The sequence below is a fragment of the Mustela erminea genome, chromosome 5, assembly GCF_009829155.1.
Source record: "Mustela erminea isolate mMusErm1 chromosome 5, mMusErm1.Pri, whole genome shotgun sequence".
Classification (NCBI taxonomy): Eukaryota; Metazoa; Chordata; class Mammalia; order Carnivora; family Mustelidae; genus Mustela; species Mustela erminea.
This window is the reverse complement of record NC_045618.1, coordinates 82,468,238-82,483,994: the sequence shown is the minus strand read 5'-3', so window position 1 is coordinate 82,483,994 and position 15,757 is coordinate 82,468,238. Positions and strand designations below refer to the sequence as shown.

At 36.9% G+C, this 15,757-nt stretch overlaps 1 protein-coding gene across 4 annotated transcripts in view; it reads right to left on the bottom strand.

The window, feature by feature from the left end:
* The window catches only part of NUBPL (nucleotide binding protein like), a 207,516-nt gene that overhangs the window by 71,868 nt on the left and 119,891 nt on the right, over window positions 1-15,757 (bottom strand). The gene's annotated exons all lie outside the window — the stretch shown is intronic.

Genomic DNA, 15,757 nt, shown 5'->3' with positions numbered 1-15,757 from the left:
AAGGAGTGGTTATTAAAAGGGTACAAACTTTCAGCTGTAAAATGATTAAGGTCTCAGGAACTATTGTAAAACATGGTGAGCATAGTTGATAACACTGTACTGTGTAACTGAAATTTTTTAAGAGAGTAGAACTTAAATATTCTTACCAAAAAAGAAAAGAAGTAAGGGAAAGGAAGAAAGGGAGGGAGAGAAAGAAAGGAAAGAAGAGAAACTGGCTCTCAAAAAACTTGGTATAATGTAAAGGCACCTAGGAAAATATCAAATTCACAAAGACAAGAACTTGGTTCACTTAGCCCACACACACATATATGTACACCATAATCCATGATTTATTAGGTTAATAAACACAGAAATCATACATCCAAAACAGTGCTATCTCATATATAAAGATTTTGAGGGCAATATTTTTTAACATAAAGAAAAAATGGCTCAAAGAGCAATATCCTTTAATGAGAAAATAGTTAAATAAATAACCAACACACTGTAGTTGTTGTGCATACAAAGACAGAATTAGGCCCAGTGACCTCTCCCCACCCAGGCTGGGTCCTGCCCCACCCTATTCCCCCTTGTCAGGATGCGCTTGGTCAAGAGCATCCCAGTCACTCCAGTGCCGCCTCCACTGGGCAGGGACGGCAGATCCTCATTTATCCAATACAGGTATCCTATGCACTCCCATCCAAATGCAAACCCCACAGCCCAGCCTGCTCACAAAGGAGCACCTAGAAGGTCCTAATCAGGCCCAGGACTCAAATCCCCACTCTCCTACCTTTGGCGCTGCATGGATACCCATAAAGACCAGCAGTGGAGACCCCCAAACCTATTGGTAAAACAGCTGAGTGAAGTATGTGAGACAGAGGTCCACAAATCAAATCATCCCCCCAGGGCCTGTTATGTCCCCAGAGGCACCTCATCTGAATTGGGCATGTCTCTGAACACCTAGTTATCCCAGATGACACTCTGAAGCCAGACTGAGTTCCCCTCCAAGATGATGTTTTCCACGGAGGAAACAATTCAGCTGGCCATCCAGGGCTCAAACATACTCTTGTGAGATTTGAGTCTCCCCAGCCTTCAGGTTCTAAGTCCAACAGACAACCAAATGGCAAGGTACTAGAGAGATCTCATCTCACCACTGTGCAAGATGACAATGCCTCCAGGATCCTGATACAAGAGGGTGGCAGTCTTCTCCCAGACGTGAAATGTTAGGGAACTAAAGGAAGGAGGAATTCTGGGAACTAGACTTCTAAAAACCTGAGACTGAGCAGGGGAGCAAAGCCAGGGCCATGACAAGGAAAATCAACATTTCCCTTGGTAGAAAACTAGGCCTTGTTAGACTCCAGCACTGGGTTCATCCGGGGCCTAGTAATATTCTGTCTTCTCACCCTTTCTTTCCCTGGGAGACTGAGGAAAGGCTCATTTTCTCTGACTCCCCCTAAACTAAGATAGGGCTAAACTAAGATAAATGTGTGGGCATGTATGTAACTTAAAAATTCATTCTAAAGACAACTGCAAAAGAGAAGTTCTTTTAAAGACAACACTCCTGAATAAACGTATTGTGTTTTGTTTAATCCCTATATAATTCCTTACAATCTCAATGCTTGTGTTTTTTACATGACAAGCCACAATAAACCTATGCTGAATAAAGAAATAAATGAATAAATGAGCAAAAGAATAAATAAGGAAATCTACATAGAATAAAATATGTCTCTGCAAAGAGCCAATCTGAAAGAAGTTCCCAGATTTATACCATCTAATAGGAGAGAGTAAAGAAGAGAAGCAGATAATAGCATATTTCTGGTAGAAAGGTCATGATCTACAACTCCATATGCTACGCATGGAGGATGATAAGAGGAACCACCTTGGCCGTGAAACAAATAAGCCCAACTCTGCAGCACATATTGTGCTGGAGAGGGAGAGCTTCCTAAGGACACAGGAGGGAATGCACTGGTCTGAATCATCTATGTATCTCTAATAAATATTAGGGTAAAATTACTTTGTCGGTTAAACATATCATTTTATTCTAATAACCCTTATGAACAACTTCTCTTAAGCATTATGTTGAAATGACAATACTTACTTGGAAATATATATGTACTTATATAAACATATATTTATTTGTTTATATATGTATATATATTATATATATTTATTTTTAACAAATATATTGTTTTTATGCTTTTTTCTTTTAAAGATTTTATTTATTTATGAGAGAGAGAGAGAAAGAGAGAGAGAATGAGTAGGGGGAGGGGCAGAGGGAGAAAGAGAATCTCAAGTAGACACTATGCTGAGGATGGAGCCCGACATGGGGCTGGATCTCATGACCCTGAGATCATGACCTGAAACTAAATCAAGAGTTGGACATTTAACCAACTGAGACATCCAGGCGCCCTTCTATTTTTTTTTTTTTTAATAAAGAGATCTCATAGATTTATAGTTTCAGCTCCTCTAATATATTTATCTATAAAGTATTTCTCAGTTCCTTCTTGATAGAAGATATAATTATAAGTGTTTCATTATAATTCACATGTCATGAAATGTTTCCCAAATTTTCATATCATATATAAACACATATCACAAATTTTAACCTCTACTTATGTAGATACAAAAAAACAGCTCTTAAGATAAAATGTGACACTAATTACCCCAAATACAAATATTTTTAAATAAATGCTACAAGAAAATTTGACATTTCGTGAATTTTTTGAAATCTTTCTGAAGCTTTGCTACAAAGCTAATTCTGTTGCACATGAGCCTTTGAAAACACTAATAGTGAAAATGCCAGCTGAATTTTAAATACTTTCACTATGCAACAAAACTATATAATGTTGATATTCTAAAAGTAAAAAATTAATAATATTAATCTTCCTAGTATTCAACAGCTTCATAAACATTTAATTGACTCACTCAAAAAACACTGACTGAGCAGCAACTATATTTGCTAGTTATTTATAGGGAAAGTCCTGGAAATCTAAAAGTGAACAAGATAGGTAAGATCTTACCACTACCCACATGTAGCTTATACTCTAATGGGTAGAAACAACGAATAAATAAATAAATAGAAAAGGAAATGTCAAATCAGGATGAGTGTTCTGATGAAAACAAAACTAGATTAGATGATTGTCACAGCTAGCTGTTCTCAGGTGACATTAAAATAAGGCCTGAAAAAAAAAATCAAAATGAGAACTGAATGCCAACAGGGGACAGATACTGAAGATCTAGGGGAAGAAGGTTCCAGATAGAACATCAAGTTCAAGGGCTGTAAAGTAAGAATGAATTTGGGGTATCTGAGGAAAATGGAAAAAGCAAGTATAATGTGAGCAAGGGTGTACATACTAGTTATGGGGTAAGCAGATGTCAGACTGCGTCGAATCTGCTAAAATAAAGAGTTTGGATTAGAGTCTAAGTGCGAAGGCTTTTTGTTTTAAATTTAATTATAGAAAGTTTAAATGTGTGTGAAAAAAAGAGAACAGAGCAAAAGGGATCCACATATATTTATCATCCAGTTTCAACAATTATCAATTCATGCCTAGTCTTGCTTTATCTGTACCTTTATTGATTCCCCATCTACCCCCAAGACATACCATTTTTTTGGTTATGTTAGTCACCATACAATACATCATTAGTTTCTGATGTAGTGTTCCATGATTCATTGTTTGCATATAATACCCAGTGCTCCATGCAATACATGCCCTTCTTAATACACATCACCAGGCTCACTGATCCTCCCAACCCCTCCCCTTCATTTATATACATTTTAACATGTATCACTAAAAGATAAGGACTCTTCTTACAAATATAACCCCTATCAAAAGTACTATCACTAAATCATTATTTTCAGTAATAATTTATTAAAATCACCAACTATCTAGCCAGTGTCCAAATTTTTCTGTGTATCAATTTTTTCTGAAGCTCATTGGTTCAAGTCAAATCCAAATAAGGTCCAGATTCTTCAGTTACTGAGTTTTGTGGTCTTTTAATCTATAGATTATGATTCCATCACTTTTTTCTCCTTACAATTTATTTGTTGGGAGGAAAAGAAAAACTGGGTTACTTGTCCTATCGGATTTTCCACACTCCAGACTTCCCGATGGCATCCTTACAGTATCACTTACCATGTTCCTCTGTCTACTGTATTTCCTACAAACTGGTAGTTAGATATGAATGTTTAACCAGATTCAGGCTCAAACTTCTAGCAAAACTACTCCATACCATAATTGATGTTATGGACTCTGACTGGGAAGCACACACTGTATTCTCTCTATATGCATATATTAGCAGTTAGTAATAATTACTCTTAGATCTATTATAACACCTAATTAGGGGTTGTAAAATATTGATATTACAATTCTATCATTCCTTCTTTATCAACTGAAATACGTCAGTAAAGGAAAAACTTCCTTCATCAACCATTTGCTTAACAGTGTAAGAAAAATACTTGATTCTCTTTATTTTTAAGTTTTTCAAATAATAAAATGGCTGCTTAGTGTACTGATTAGTTTCAGTAGGGAAGTTTTTAAAGATCTTTCTAAATACTGTCAGGAGAATACAGTGATATGAAGGAAAGCAAGAGTGAAAGCACCGACACCACTTAGGAGGCTCTTGCAGGAGTCTAAATGACTCCTAATGATGATGAGTTATACAAGGATGGTAGAGAAGATGAAGAAAAGCAGACAGATTAAATATATATTTGGAATGTAAAGTCTAGAGGACTTGCCGATAGATTATATTTTCGTGGTAAGGGGAAAAAATATCAACAAGCATCTAAGCGCCTTAGTTTATGGAAAACACTAAAAAGAGAGCAGATTTAAGGAAAATTAAATAAATATTTACCAAATCCTTATTACTGTTTTTTTCTTTATCCTGACTGAAAATAATTAAAAATTTCAGAAAGTAGAAATAAAATAGTCTTATGGTATTTTTTGATAATAATTTTTTCCTAAAATAAAAATAACATCAAAGAAGATAAATTTCTACTCTTTTTCCTCAGACAACTCATTTTCTCACCTTTCCCCACATATACATTAACAAAGGACATCGTGGCCAAAAAATTTTACTCTTGATCTTAACCAAATGGCTGAGAAGCAATACTGGGTAAAAAATTTTAAAATTTAATAAATATTATTACTATCTTTTCAAAAATATTTTTTATTTAAGTTCAATTAATTAACATATAGTGTATTATTGTTTTCAGAGGTATAGGCCTGTGACCTTATAATAAATATTATTTTTTATAAGATTTTACTTATTTATTTATCTGAAACTGAGAAGGAGAACATAAGCAGAGAGAGGGTCAGAAGAAGAGGAGAGGCAGGCTCCCCACTGAGCAGAGAGCCTGACATGGGGCTTGATCCCAGGACCCTGGGATCATGATCTGAACTGAAAGCAGATGCTTAACCAACTGAGCCACCCAGGTGCCCAGTAGTAAATATGGTTTCAAACCAGAATAATTATCAATCTCTCACACAAGCTAACATACCACCATAAATAGAATGGATATACAAACAGCTGGATACAGAAAAATTAGAGAAACAGAGCTCAAAAACATTAACCAGTTACTTAGCATTAACAACTTAATCTTGGGGGAAGATGGGAGCTCCAATTCATCTTTTATAAGCTAATTTTCCATTCTCCCATTTCTAAGTGAGTAATAATAATTCAAATAGTCCTGTTGGGTCCCTTGTCTCTCCCTCAAAAGGGAGAATATGGAAGGTTTAAGAAGAAAGAAAAGAGCCTAACCTCAAATTATCAACAGCAATAAATATAGTTAATATTACTTTCTGAATGACAAGATTTCTAGACACAATACCTCAATTTTCATATACAAAATGGACATTAGATTTGTCACAAATCATTTCTTCATATAAAAATTTCATAATGTGGGATGCCTGGGTAGCTCAGTTGGTTAAGCGGCTGCCTTCAGCTCAGGTCGTGATCCCAGTGTCCTGGGATCAAGTCCCACATCGGGCTCCTTGCTCAGCAGGGAGCCTGCTTCTCCCTCTGCCTCTGCCTGTCATTCTGTCTGCCTGTGCTCACTCTCTCTCTCTCTGACAAATAAATAAAATCTTAAAAAAAAAAAATTTCATAATGTTACCCTATTTTGATAACATACATTAACAGAATATCTGATTAATTGGTAAGATAAAAATGACAAATGAATCACTCCTTTGTAATGAGTCATTCTTATATGTATTATACTTTTGAGTAATAGCTAAACAAATGCTACTGATCTCCGTTAGGCCTTATAACTATACTTATGCATAAGTGCAGCTTATTTAATGGTAACTGTATTCTAGGATACAATGTTCTTCTTCTAATATGCAAAGATAGCTCTGGGTTACATTTCCCTACATCAACACTGCTCCTGTTAATTGTACTTTACTGAGCTACTCAGAGCAAAACAAATAGTTCTGTCAGCTAAAAAAAACTACAAGGTGAGAAAATAAGATACGCACAAATAAATTCTAAATATTACAAATACAGATAAAATATTTCAATAATTGAAGAGAGAGATATCCTGGACCTATAGGAAACTGTTGAAAAGAAAGGAGTCTAAGTTCATCTGCAAAAGCTATTAAGTCTAAAGAACTTTTTAAAAAAGATTCCATAAGATCTTCAATATAAACATTAAAATATATAAAATTCTATTTCTTATGTACAGTTATAAAATATTTTGAAGTCTGACATAGGATTTTCTTTAAATACTACATTTTATCTTACTTTTAAATGCTTGTCTTGACATTTATTTTAAAAGAAAGATAATTAACTGTTTTGTGCTTCTGTGTATCTTCCTTGCTGAGAATCACGAATGTTTTAATGCAAATCAGCTCCACCAAACATCTTCATAGATGACATTATGTATTCTGAATATCAATTATTCAAAAATGCATAGTCAGAAGATTTCCAAATCGTTTGTTTAAACACAGAATGTACAAATATCAAACAATATATCAACATTCTCTGTAATACAAAATCGATCCTTTATATTCATGTATACGTCATAAGGCAGACTGACTCTTAGCCTTAAATGCTTTTGCTAATCTACATTCTCCATCTAAAACAGCACATTTTTTTTCTCATTCCACTTCATTCCCACTGCCTCCCCTTGGTAAAATTTTCTGTTTCTTCCTTCTCATTCTCCCTTTCTAGATGCTAAGCAATCCCCAAATACAGTTTGTTACTCTGCCAATCTTCTAATAGATTATCCTTACCCTGTAAATAAGGTGAGAAATAGAGTTATAGCTTAGCTTGACAATAAGCAGAGCACATACTTTCATTCCCTTTACCTTTCTCATTGCTATTTCTTTGACCTCCTCTCAAAAATACTTTCTCCCACAATATTAGTGTGGGAGAAAGTATTTCTGTAAAAATTAGTGTAATATAGTTTCCAAGGAGTTGGGTTAAAATGTCACCCTAATTACTTTATACAAGTTAGAGATATGCAGACCCAGAATTTCAAGAATTTCAAGGATTATCTGATCCCAAGGAAAACTGTTGGGGCTTACTGAATCAGAATAAGCATTTTAATAAAAACTCCAGGTGATTTATGGACAGTCAAATTTGATATCTTAATAGATTTTAATAGATATGTAGCTAATAGATAATAGGAAAGACACAGGTAGTAAGTGGATGATCCCATAACATGATCTTTGAGAGAGAAGTGAGTTTTTATAATTCAATGGTTAAAGAACATTAATTATATAATGCCAGTAGAGAATTAGGCAAATCCTAATAACATCTCTGGAGCTTGAGAATTCAGAGTAAAAAAGGATCACAGATCATCTTTTATTATTTTGGTATGGTTTTCCTATCCCCTTCCTTTATATTTCTCCAGGTTTATCTTCTGTCTTGGGGTTTGGTTTTTGTTATATTTTTTCATGTTTTATTTTAGATTGCCTCCAATTTCTTTTGTAAAAATATGGGATATTTGGGGTGCCTGGGTGGCTCAGTGGGTTAAGCCACTGCCTTCGGCTCAGGTCATGATCTCAGGGTCCTGGGCTCGAGCCCCGCATTGGGCTCTCTGCTCAGTGGGGAGCCCGCTTCCCCCCTCTCTCTCTGCCTGTCTCTGCCTACTTGTGATCTCTCTTTCTCTGTCAAATAAATAAATATTTTTAAAAAACGGGATATTTAAAAAAAATCAATTCAAAAAAGTATTCATACATATATACATATATCCACACTCTTGGGTATACCTTTCTCTATCCTAATTTACTGACCAACTTACTTTCAAAAATTCTGTGTATGTCTATCCAATCTTATTAAAATATCATCTCCATGGAAATATTCTTTGCCTAACCTCCAAAGTTTTAAAAATGAACATAAATGACCAAATATTATATAACAGAATTTTCCCCCACTTTCTCCCTAAAACTAAACTTTATGAGACCAGGAATGGATATACCTACACAATAAAACACAATTTTGAAGAACATCTATTCATAAATCACTACCAAAAACTCCAAAGAAAAAGAGAAATTGGAAAGTTTAGTTTAAGACATTCTTCACATAGGAAGTAAAAAATCTTTCATTCCTTACCAATTAATGAACTAACATAGCTTTAAGTGCTACAAGAAATGCTAAAATTTGAAGCTATTTCTCTCCTCAAACATTAGGTGACACATTCCTGCCTTGGACTGTTCAGATTATCATTACCTCCCTGCCATAAAGAAAATACATGAAGAGATATTTAAATCTATTCTTCAAAGTACCTGGAAGCATACCAAATAATAGTATAAAATAAAAACACGAGTTGAGAAGACAACGAACAAGGAAGGCCCACCCCAATCATCTGAATCTGAAACTCAAGCTCACCAAATTTAGTCTATAAAAAAGCAAACCTCACATGACAAAATCACTTATCACAAACTCTGTAAGGTTGTAGCCTTTGATGAAAAAAATACCTAATGATTAAACAAACCATGTAATTGGCCATCTCTTATCTCAGTTCTCCAAATAGTCTGACTTTCAAATTGCTTTTTTTCCTGAGTAATTAAGCTCCCTTTGAATTTTTTTTAAAAAGATTTTGTTCATTTATTTGTCAGAGAGAGAGAGAGAGAGAGAGAGAGCACAAGCAGGGGGAGCAGCTGGCAGCGGAAGAAGCAAATCCATGTGGTTCCAGGGTCAATTTTAAGTATATTAAAATTTTTAAAAATATATATCCTACTGGTTTGCTTCTCTAGGTGAAATGTGACACAGATTTTAAAAGATGTAAGAGACACACAAACCAGTTACACCATAATTGTTTGGGTACAGGCTTGAACAAAATGTAAAAAACTTCATAAAATCACTGAGGAAATTTAAACACAGACTGGATATTTGACAATATTAAGGAATTTTTGCTAACTATTTTCAATGTAATAATGGTATTTTGCATATTTTTTAAAAGATGCAATTACACTCTTTATAGAATGGCTAAAATAAAAAAGAATGACAATACCAACTATTGAAAAGATTGCAAAGCAAATGGAAATCTCATACAGTAGAGGAGACGACTTGTACAAAATGTTTGTAATAGCAGCTTTATTCTTATTTTTAAATTATTTTTATTGACATATAATGTATTATTTGCCCCAGGGGTCCAGGTCTGTGAATCACCAGGCTTACACATTTCACAGCACTTACCATAGCACATACCCTCCCCAATGTCCATAACCCAACCATCCTCTCCCTACCCCCGATCCCACAGCAAGCCTCAGTTTGTTTTGTGAGATTAAGTGTCTCTTATGGTTTGTCTCCCTCTCAAGCCCATCTTGTTTCATTTTTTTCCTTCCCTACTACACAACACCCCCCCACCCTGCCTCTCAAATTCCTCATATCAGAGAGATCATATGATAATTGTCTTTCTCTGATTGACTTATTTTGCTCAGCATAATACCTTCTAGCTCTATCCACATTGTTGCAAATGGCAATATTTAATTTCTTTTGATGGCTGCATAGTATTCCATTGTACACACACACGCACACACACACATACATATATATATCTTCTTTATCTGTTCATCTGTTGATGGACATCTAGGTTCTTTCCATAGTTTGACTATTATGGACATTGCTAGCAGATTTATTCTAGCCACACAAAGACACAAAAAGAGAGACAATCCTGCTGTGCATCAACAAGACAGTAAATAAACAAGCTGTGGCACATTAATATAATGAAATATTATTCAACAATAGAAAGAACAGATTACTAATACACATGGCATTGATAAATCTCAAAAACTTTCTATTGAACAAAGGAAAAACTACTCTGTGATTTAAAAAATTCAGAAAGTGGGGGCACCTGGGTGGCTCAGTGGGTTAAAGCCTCTGCCTTTTCCTCAGGGTCCTAGGATGGAGCCCCACATCAGGCTCTCGGCTCAGCAGAGAACCTACTTCCCCCCATCTCTCTGCCTACTTGTGATCTCTCTCTCTCTCTGTCAAATAAATAAAATCTTTAAAAATAGAAAGTAAATAAAATAAAAAACTCAGAAAGTGATTATCCCAGGGGTGGGGAAAGAAAATAACTGAAAAGGAGCACTAGGGAAGTTTCTGTTGTAATGGAAATGCTCTTTATCTCATTTTGGATGTTGACTACATGGATATAACTGATATCCAAAACTCACCAAAATGTTCAATTATTTATCCTTGCACCTTATTTTATATAAACTATACTTCCGTAAAATAAATACAACCAACCTATCAATAAAACCAGCTTTTTTCCTCAGACTAGTAAAACAAAGTAACATTTTGACAAGTATCATTAAGAAAATATTAGAAATAAGCGTTTTAAGAACAGCTATGAAACAAAGTTTTGATATTGTAAGAAAATACTAAATACATCATACCAATAAAATTTTCAAACTACATGAAACAGACCATTTTCTTAGAAACTACAAATTAATAAAACTGACACAAGAACAGGTAGAATACCTGAATGACTAAATAAATAACACACACACAAAAATAGAAAACAGTCAAAGACCAACTCATAATCCTGTGAAAATAAAGGAAACCTCATTAAAATGGAGTTGTAAAGCCCTGAATGAAGAGCTCTTGTGCATGTACCACTCATTGTTGCCTACATAATCAGCAAGAAGGAAGTTAAGAATTATTTGAATAAAAAAGTACAGTTTTCACACAGTAATTTTATCTCCTGCTTTTTTTTTAAGATTTTATTTATTTATTTGACAGAGAGAGATCACAACTAGGCAGAGAGAGAGAGCGGGAAGCAGGCTTCCTGCAGATCAGAGAGCCTGATGCGGGACTCGATCCCAGGACGCTGAGATCATGACCTGAGCTGAAGGCAGTGGCTTAACCCACTGAGCCACCCAGGCGCTCTTATCTCCTGCCTTTTTTTTTTTTTTCCCTCCTGCTTTTAAGAAAGGAAGACCCCTCCCTGCCCCAGCAACAGCACACAAACCACTGATGGCAGCCCTGAGAAGCCATCACGACGACCTCAAAACTACCTAAAACTCTTTTGTTTTTCACAAATAAACCTTTGTTTAAACAACCCTTTCCAATTTCCTCCTGAAACATAAAAAAAGCCGACCTTTCCACTGTCTCTTTGGACTTGGCTATAGGTTTGCTACAGCTTATCCTGAACTGCAATTCCTCTGCTATTCTTGAATAAACTCATATTTTACTGAAATAAAATTACTCTTAGCTCTATTTAAAGTTAACTCCCCAAAAGGCATTTGATCCAGAGAGTTTTGAGGAAGAGTTCTTCCAATAAGGAAATTAATACACCAAGAAAAAAGGGAAAAAAAGTGTAATCCTATATTTAAAAACTAGTGCACTTCATCCAGCAGTGGATTAGGGAATATGATCCTAAAAATGTAAAATTTGGGGACGCCTAAGTAGCTCATTTGGTTAAGCATCTGTCTTCGGCTTGGGTCATGATCCCAGGATCCTGAGATTGAGTCCCACATCCAGCTCCTTTCTCAGCAGGGATCCTGCTTCTCCCTGCCTGCTAGAGGCTCCTCCTGCTTGTTTGTGCTCTCTCTTCTTTGACAAATAAATTTTTTTAAAATGTATAATTTGTAGAACATCCAGAATCTTTAAATGCAATTCATTCAATTAATCAATTAAAAAAATGTTTAAGGGAGGCACCTGGGTGGCTCAGTGGGTTAAAGCCTCTGTCTCCGGCTCAGGTCGTGATCCCCGGGTCCTAGGATGGAGCCCCGCATCAGGCTCTCTGCTGAACAGGGAGCCTGTTTCCCCGCCTCTGTCTCTCAGCCTGCCTCTCTGCCTACTTGTAATCTCTGTCAAATTTAAAAAAAAAAAAATGTCTAAGGGGTGACCAGGTGGCTCAGTCAGTTAAGCATCTTCCTTCAGCTCAGGTCATGATCCTGAAGTCCCAGGATTGAGCCCCAAGTCGGGATTCCTGCTTAGCGGGAGTCTGCTTCTCCCTCTGCTCCTATCCCCCTGGCTCATGTTTTTCTCTCTTGATTTCTCATTCTCTCTCTCTCAAATGAAAAAACAAAAATAAAAATAAATGTTTAAAAAATCATTACCATTAGTGCCAAAGGAAGGACATGATAACTCCTCCTCTTTTTTTTAAGAATTTGGAATATATAGCTGATCCTTGAACAATGTGGGAACTAAGGACACCAATACTCCATACAGTCATAAATCCATGTATAAATCACCTAGGTGGCTCAGTCAGTTAAGCATCTACCTTTTGCTCAGGTCATGATCCCAGGGTCCTGGGATCGAGTCCTGCATATGGCTCCCTGCTCAGCAGGGAGCCTGCTTCTCCCTCTGCCCCTCTCAACCCCTGCTTGTGCTTTCTCAAGCAAAAATAAATCTTTTTTCCCAGGGAAATACAAATCAAAACCACAATGAGATATCACCTCACACCAGTCAGAATGGCTAAAATAAACAAGTCAGGAAATGACAGATGCTGGCGAGGATGCGGAGAAAGGGGAACCCTCCTACACTGTTGGTGGGAATGCAAGCTGGTGCAGCCACTCTGGAAAACAGCATGGAGGTTCCTCAAAATGTTGAAAATAGAACTGCCCTATGACCCAGCAATTGCACTATTGGGTATTTACCCTAAGGATACAAACGTAGTGATCCAAAGGGGCACATGCACCCGAATGTTTATAGCAGCAATGTCCACAATAGCCAAACTATGGAAAGAACCTAGATGTCCATCAACAGATGAATGGATCAAGAAGATGTGGTATATATACACAATGGAATACTATGCAGCCATCAAAAGAAATGAAATCTTGCCATTTGCGACAACATGGATGGAACTAGAGCGTATCATGCTTAGCGAAATAAGTCAAGCAGAGAAAGACAACTATCATATGATCTCCCTGATATGAGGAAGTGGTGATACAACATGGGGGCTTAAGTGGGTAGGAGAAGAATCAATGAAACAAGATGGGATTGGGAGGGAGACAAACCATAAGTGACTCTTAATCTCACAAAACAAACTGAGGGTTGCTGGGGGGAGGGGGTTTGGGAGAAGGGGGTGGGATTATGGACATTGGGGAGGGTATGTGCTTTGGTGAGTGCTGTGAAGTGTGTAAACCTGGTGATTCACAGACCTGTACCCCTGGGGATAGAGTATTATGCCTCCATCAGAAAGGATGAATACCCAACTTTTGTAGCAACATGGACGGGACTGGAAGAGATTATGCTGAGTGAAATAAGTCAAGCAGAGAGAGTCAATTATCATATGGTTTCACTTATTTGTGGAGCATAACAAATAGCATGGAGGACATGGGGACTTAGAATGGAGAAGGGAGTTGGGGGAAATTGGAAGGGGAGGTGAACCATGAGAGACTATGGACTCTGAAAAACAATCTGAGGGTTTTGAAGGGACGGGGGGTGGGAGGTTGGGGTACCAGGTGGTGGGTATTATAGAGGGCACGGATTGCATGGAGCACGGGGTGTGGTGCAAAAATAATGAATACTGTTATGCTGGAAATAAAAAAAATAAATAAATAAAAAAAATAAATCTTTTTTAAAATCCATGTATCACTTTTGACTCCTTAAAAATTTAACTACAAATAGCCTATTGCCACTAGAAGTTTTACTGATAATATGAACAGTTAACATATTTTGTATATTATATATACTATATACTGTATTCTTATCACAAAGTAAGCGAGAGAAAGTAAAACGTTAAGAAAATCATATGGAACTCTCGATTGGTGGAGTCTGAGCCGGTATGGTGGTGCCTGTGTAACCCAGTTGGTACCGGGAGTACCCACACCTCCCTCTGACCAGTGGGCCCTTCCCTCACCTCCTTGAGGTATCATCCTCCTGACCATTCATGGACATGCCATGTAGAAACCAGTCTGTTAAGATGAATACCCACCCCCTTCCATACTGGAATTGAAAAGCTTGATGATATCATAAAAAGAATTTTGTCTTTGGAAATGGTGAATCAGAAGATGAAACTAAAAATTAAGTAAGGGCAGTTGATGAACAAGATTATGGCAAATCATGAGGACACCAGTTTCGTGGAGGCTCAAACTGTTGCCTTGACTGTCAAGATCTGCACGTAGAAAGAACACACACATACGTATCCAAAGAACAAAGCCCACAAGCACAATCTGCTGATAAGCATCAATCAGAAGAAAAAGTGGCTCAGAAACCTCCACAAGACAAACTACAGTGTCAGCATGCCTGCATGGTTCAGTCAGTTAAGCATCTTCCTTCAGCTCAGGTCCCGATCCCAGGGTCCTGGGATCAAGCCCCGCCTCAGGCTCCCCGCCTGCTTTGTGGGGAATCTGCTTCTCACTCTTCCCCTCTCTTTGCCCCTCTTCCCCAACTCATGTTCTCTCCTTCTCTGTCTCAAATAAATAAAATAAAATCTTAAAAAAAAAAAAGAAAGAAAGAAAGAGAGAACAACTATGATGTCTTTGAGAAGACAGGCAAGGAATTGGCGATTGAGTGTACCTTCCCCCTCTGTACTACTGAAAAGCCCACCACTGCTGGTGACCAAGAAGGCTCTGCGCATTCACATTTTCCAGGAGGTACAAAAGTTGGGGGTGGGGTGGGAGTGGGGGCTTAAAAGCTGCAGCAGCAGCAACCTGGAAACAAGGCAAGAAGAATCCAGAGAGCCCTTTCAACCTTCCAAAGCTAGACCAGAGGCAATCAAAGAAAACCAAAAAATTTTATTAGAGTTTTAGAAAAGTCATAAGGAAAAGAAAATATACTCACAGTAGTTACTAAAAAAAAAATGCATGTATAAGCAGACCTATGCAGTTTAAACTATGCTGTTCAAGAGTCAGCTATACTTTAATTCAAGTTTTTAAACACAGTAAAGCTATGAGAGTATGTGCAGAAGGTGCTGTTTTTTATAAGAATGTGAAACATAAAATAATTAAATGAGTTTCCCAGAGCCTAATCCAACTAACTACTTTTGAAACTGAGCAAGTTGAATAAAGAATGAAGTAAAGTCAGCATAAGTAGTAAAAGGATTACAATCTGGGTTCAGCTTCATTTTATTTTATTTTATTTTATTTTATTTTTTAAAGATTTTATTTATTTATTTGACAGAGAGAAATCACAAGTAGATGGAGAGGCAGGCAGAGAGAGAGAGAGAGGGAAGCAGGCTCCCTGCTGAGCAGAGAGCCCGATGCGGGACTCGATCCCAGGACCCTGAGATCATGACCTGAGCCGAAGGCAGCGGCTTAACCCACTGAGCCACCCAGGCGCCCCGGCTTCATTTTAATATAAAGAACTAGAAAGCTGGAATCACCGTGAATTCCTTAGTTTATATTATAAATCTGACTTGAGTTGTAGATAAGATTGAGATTATCTA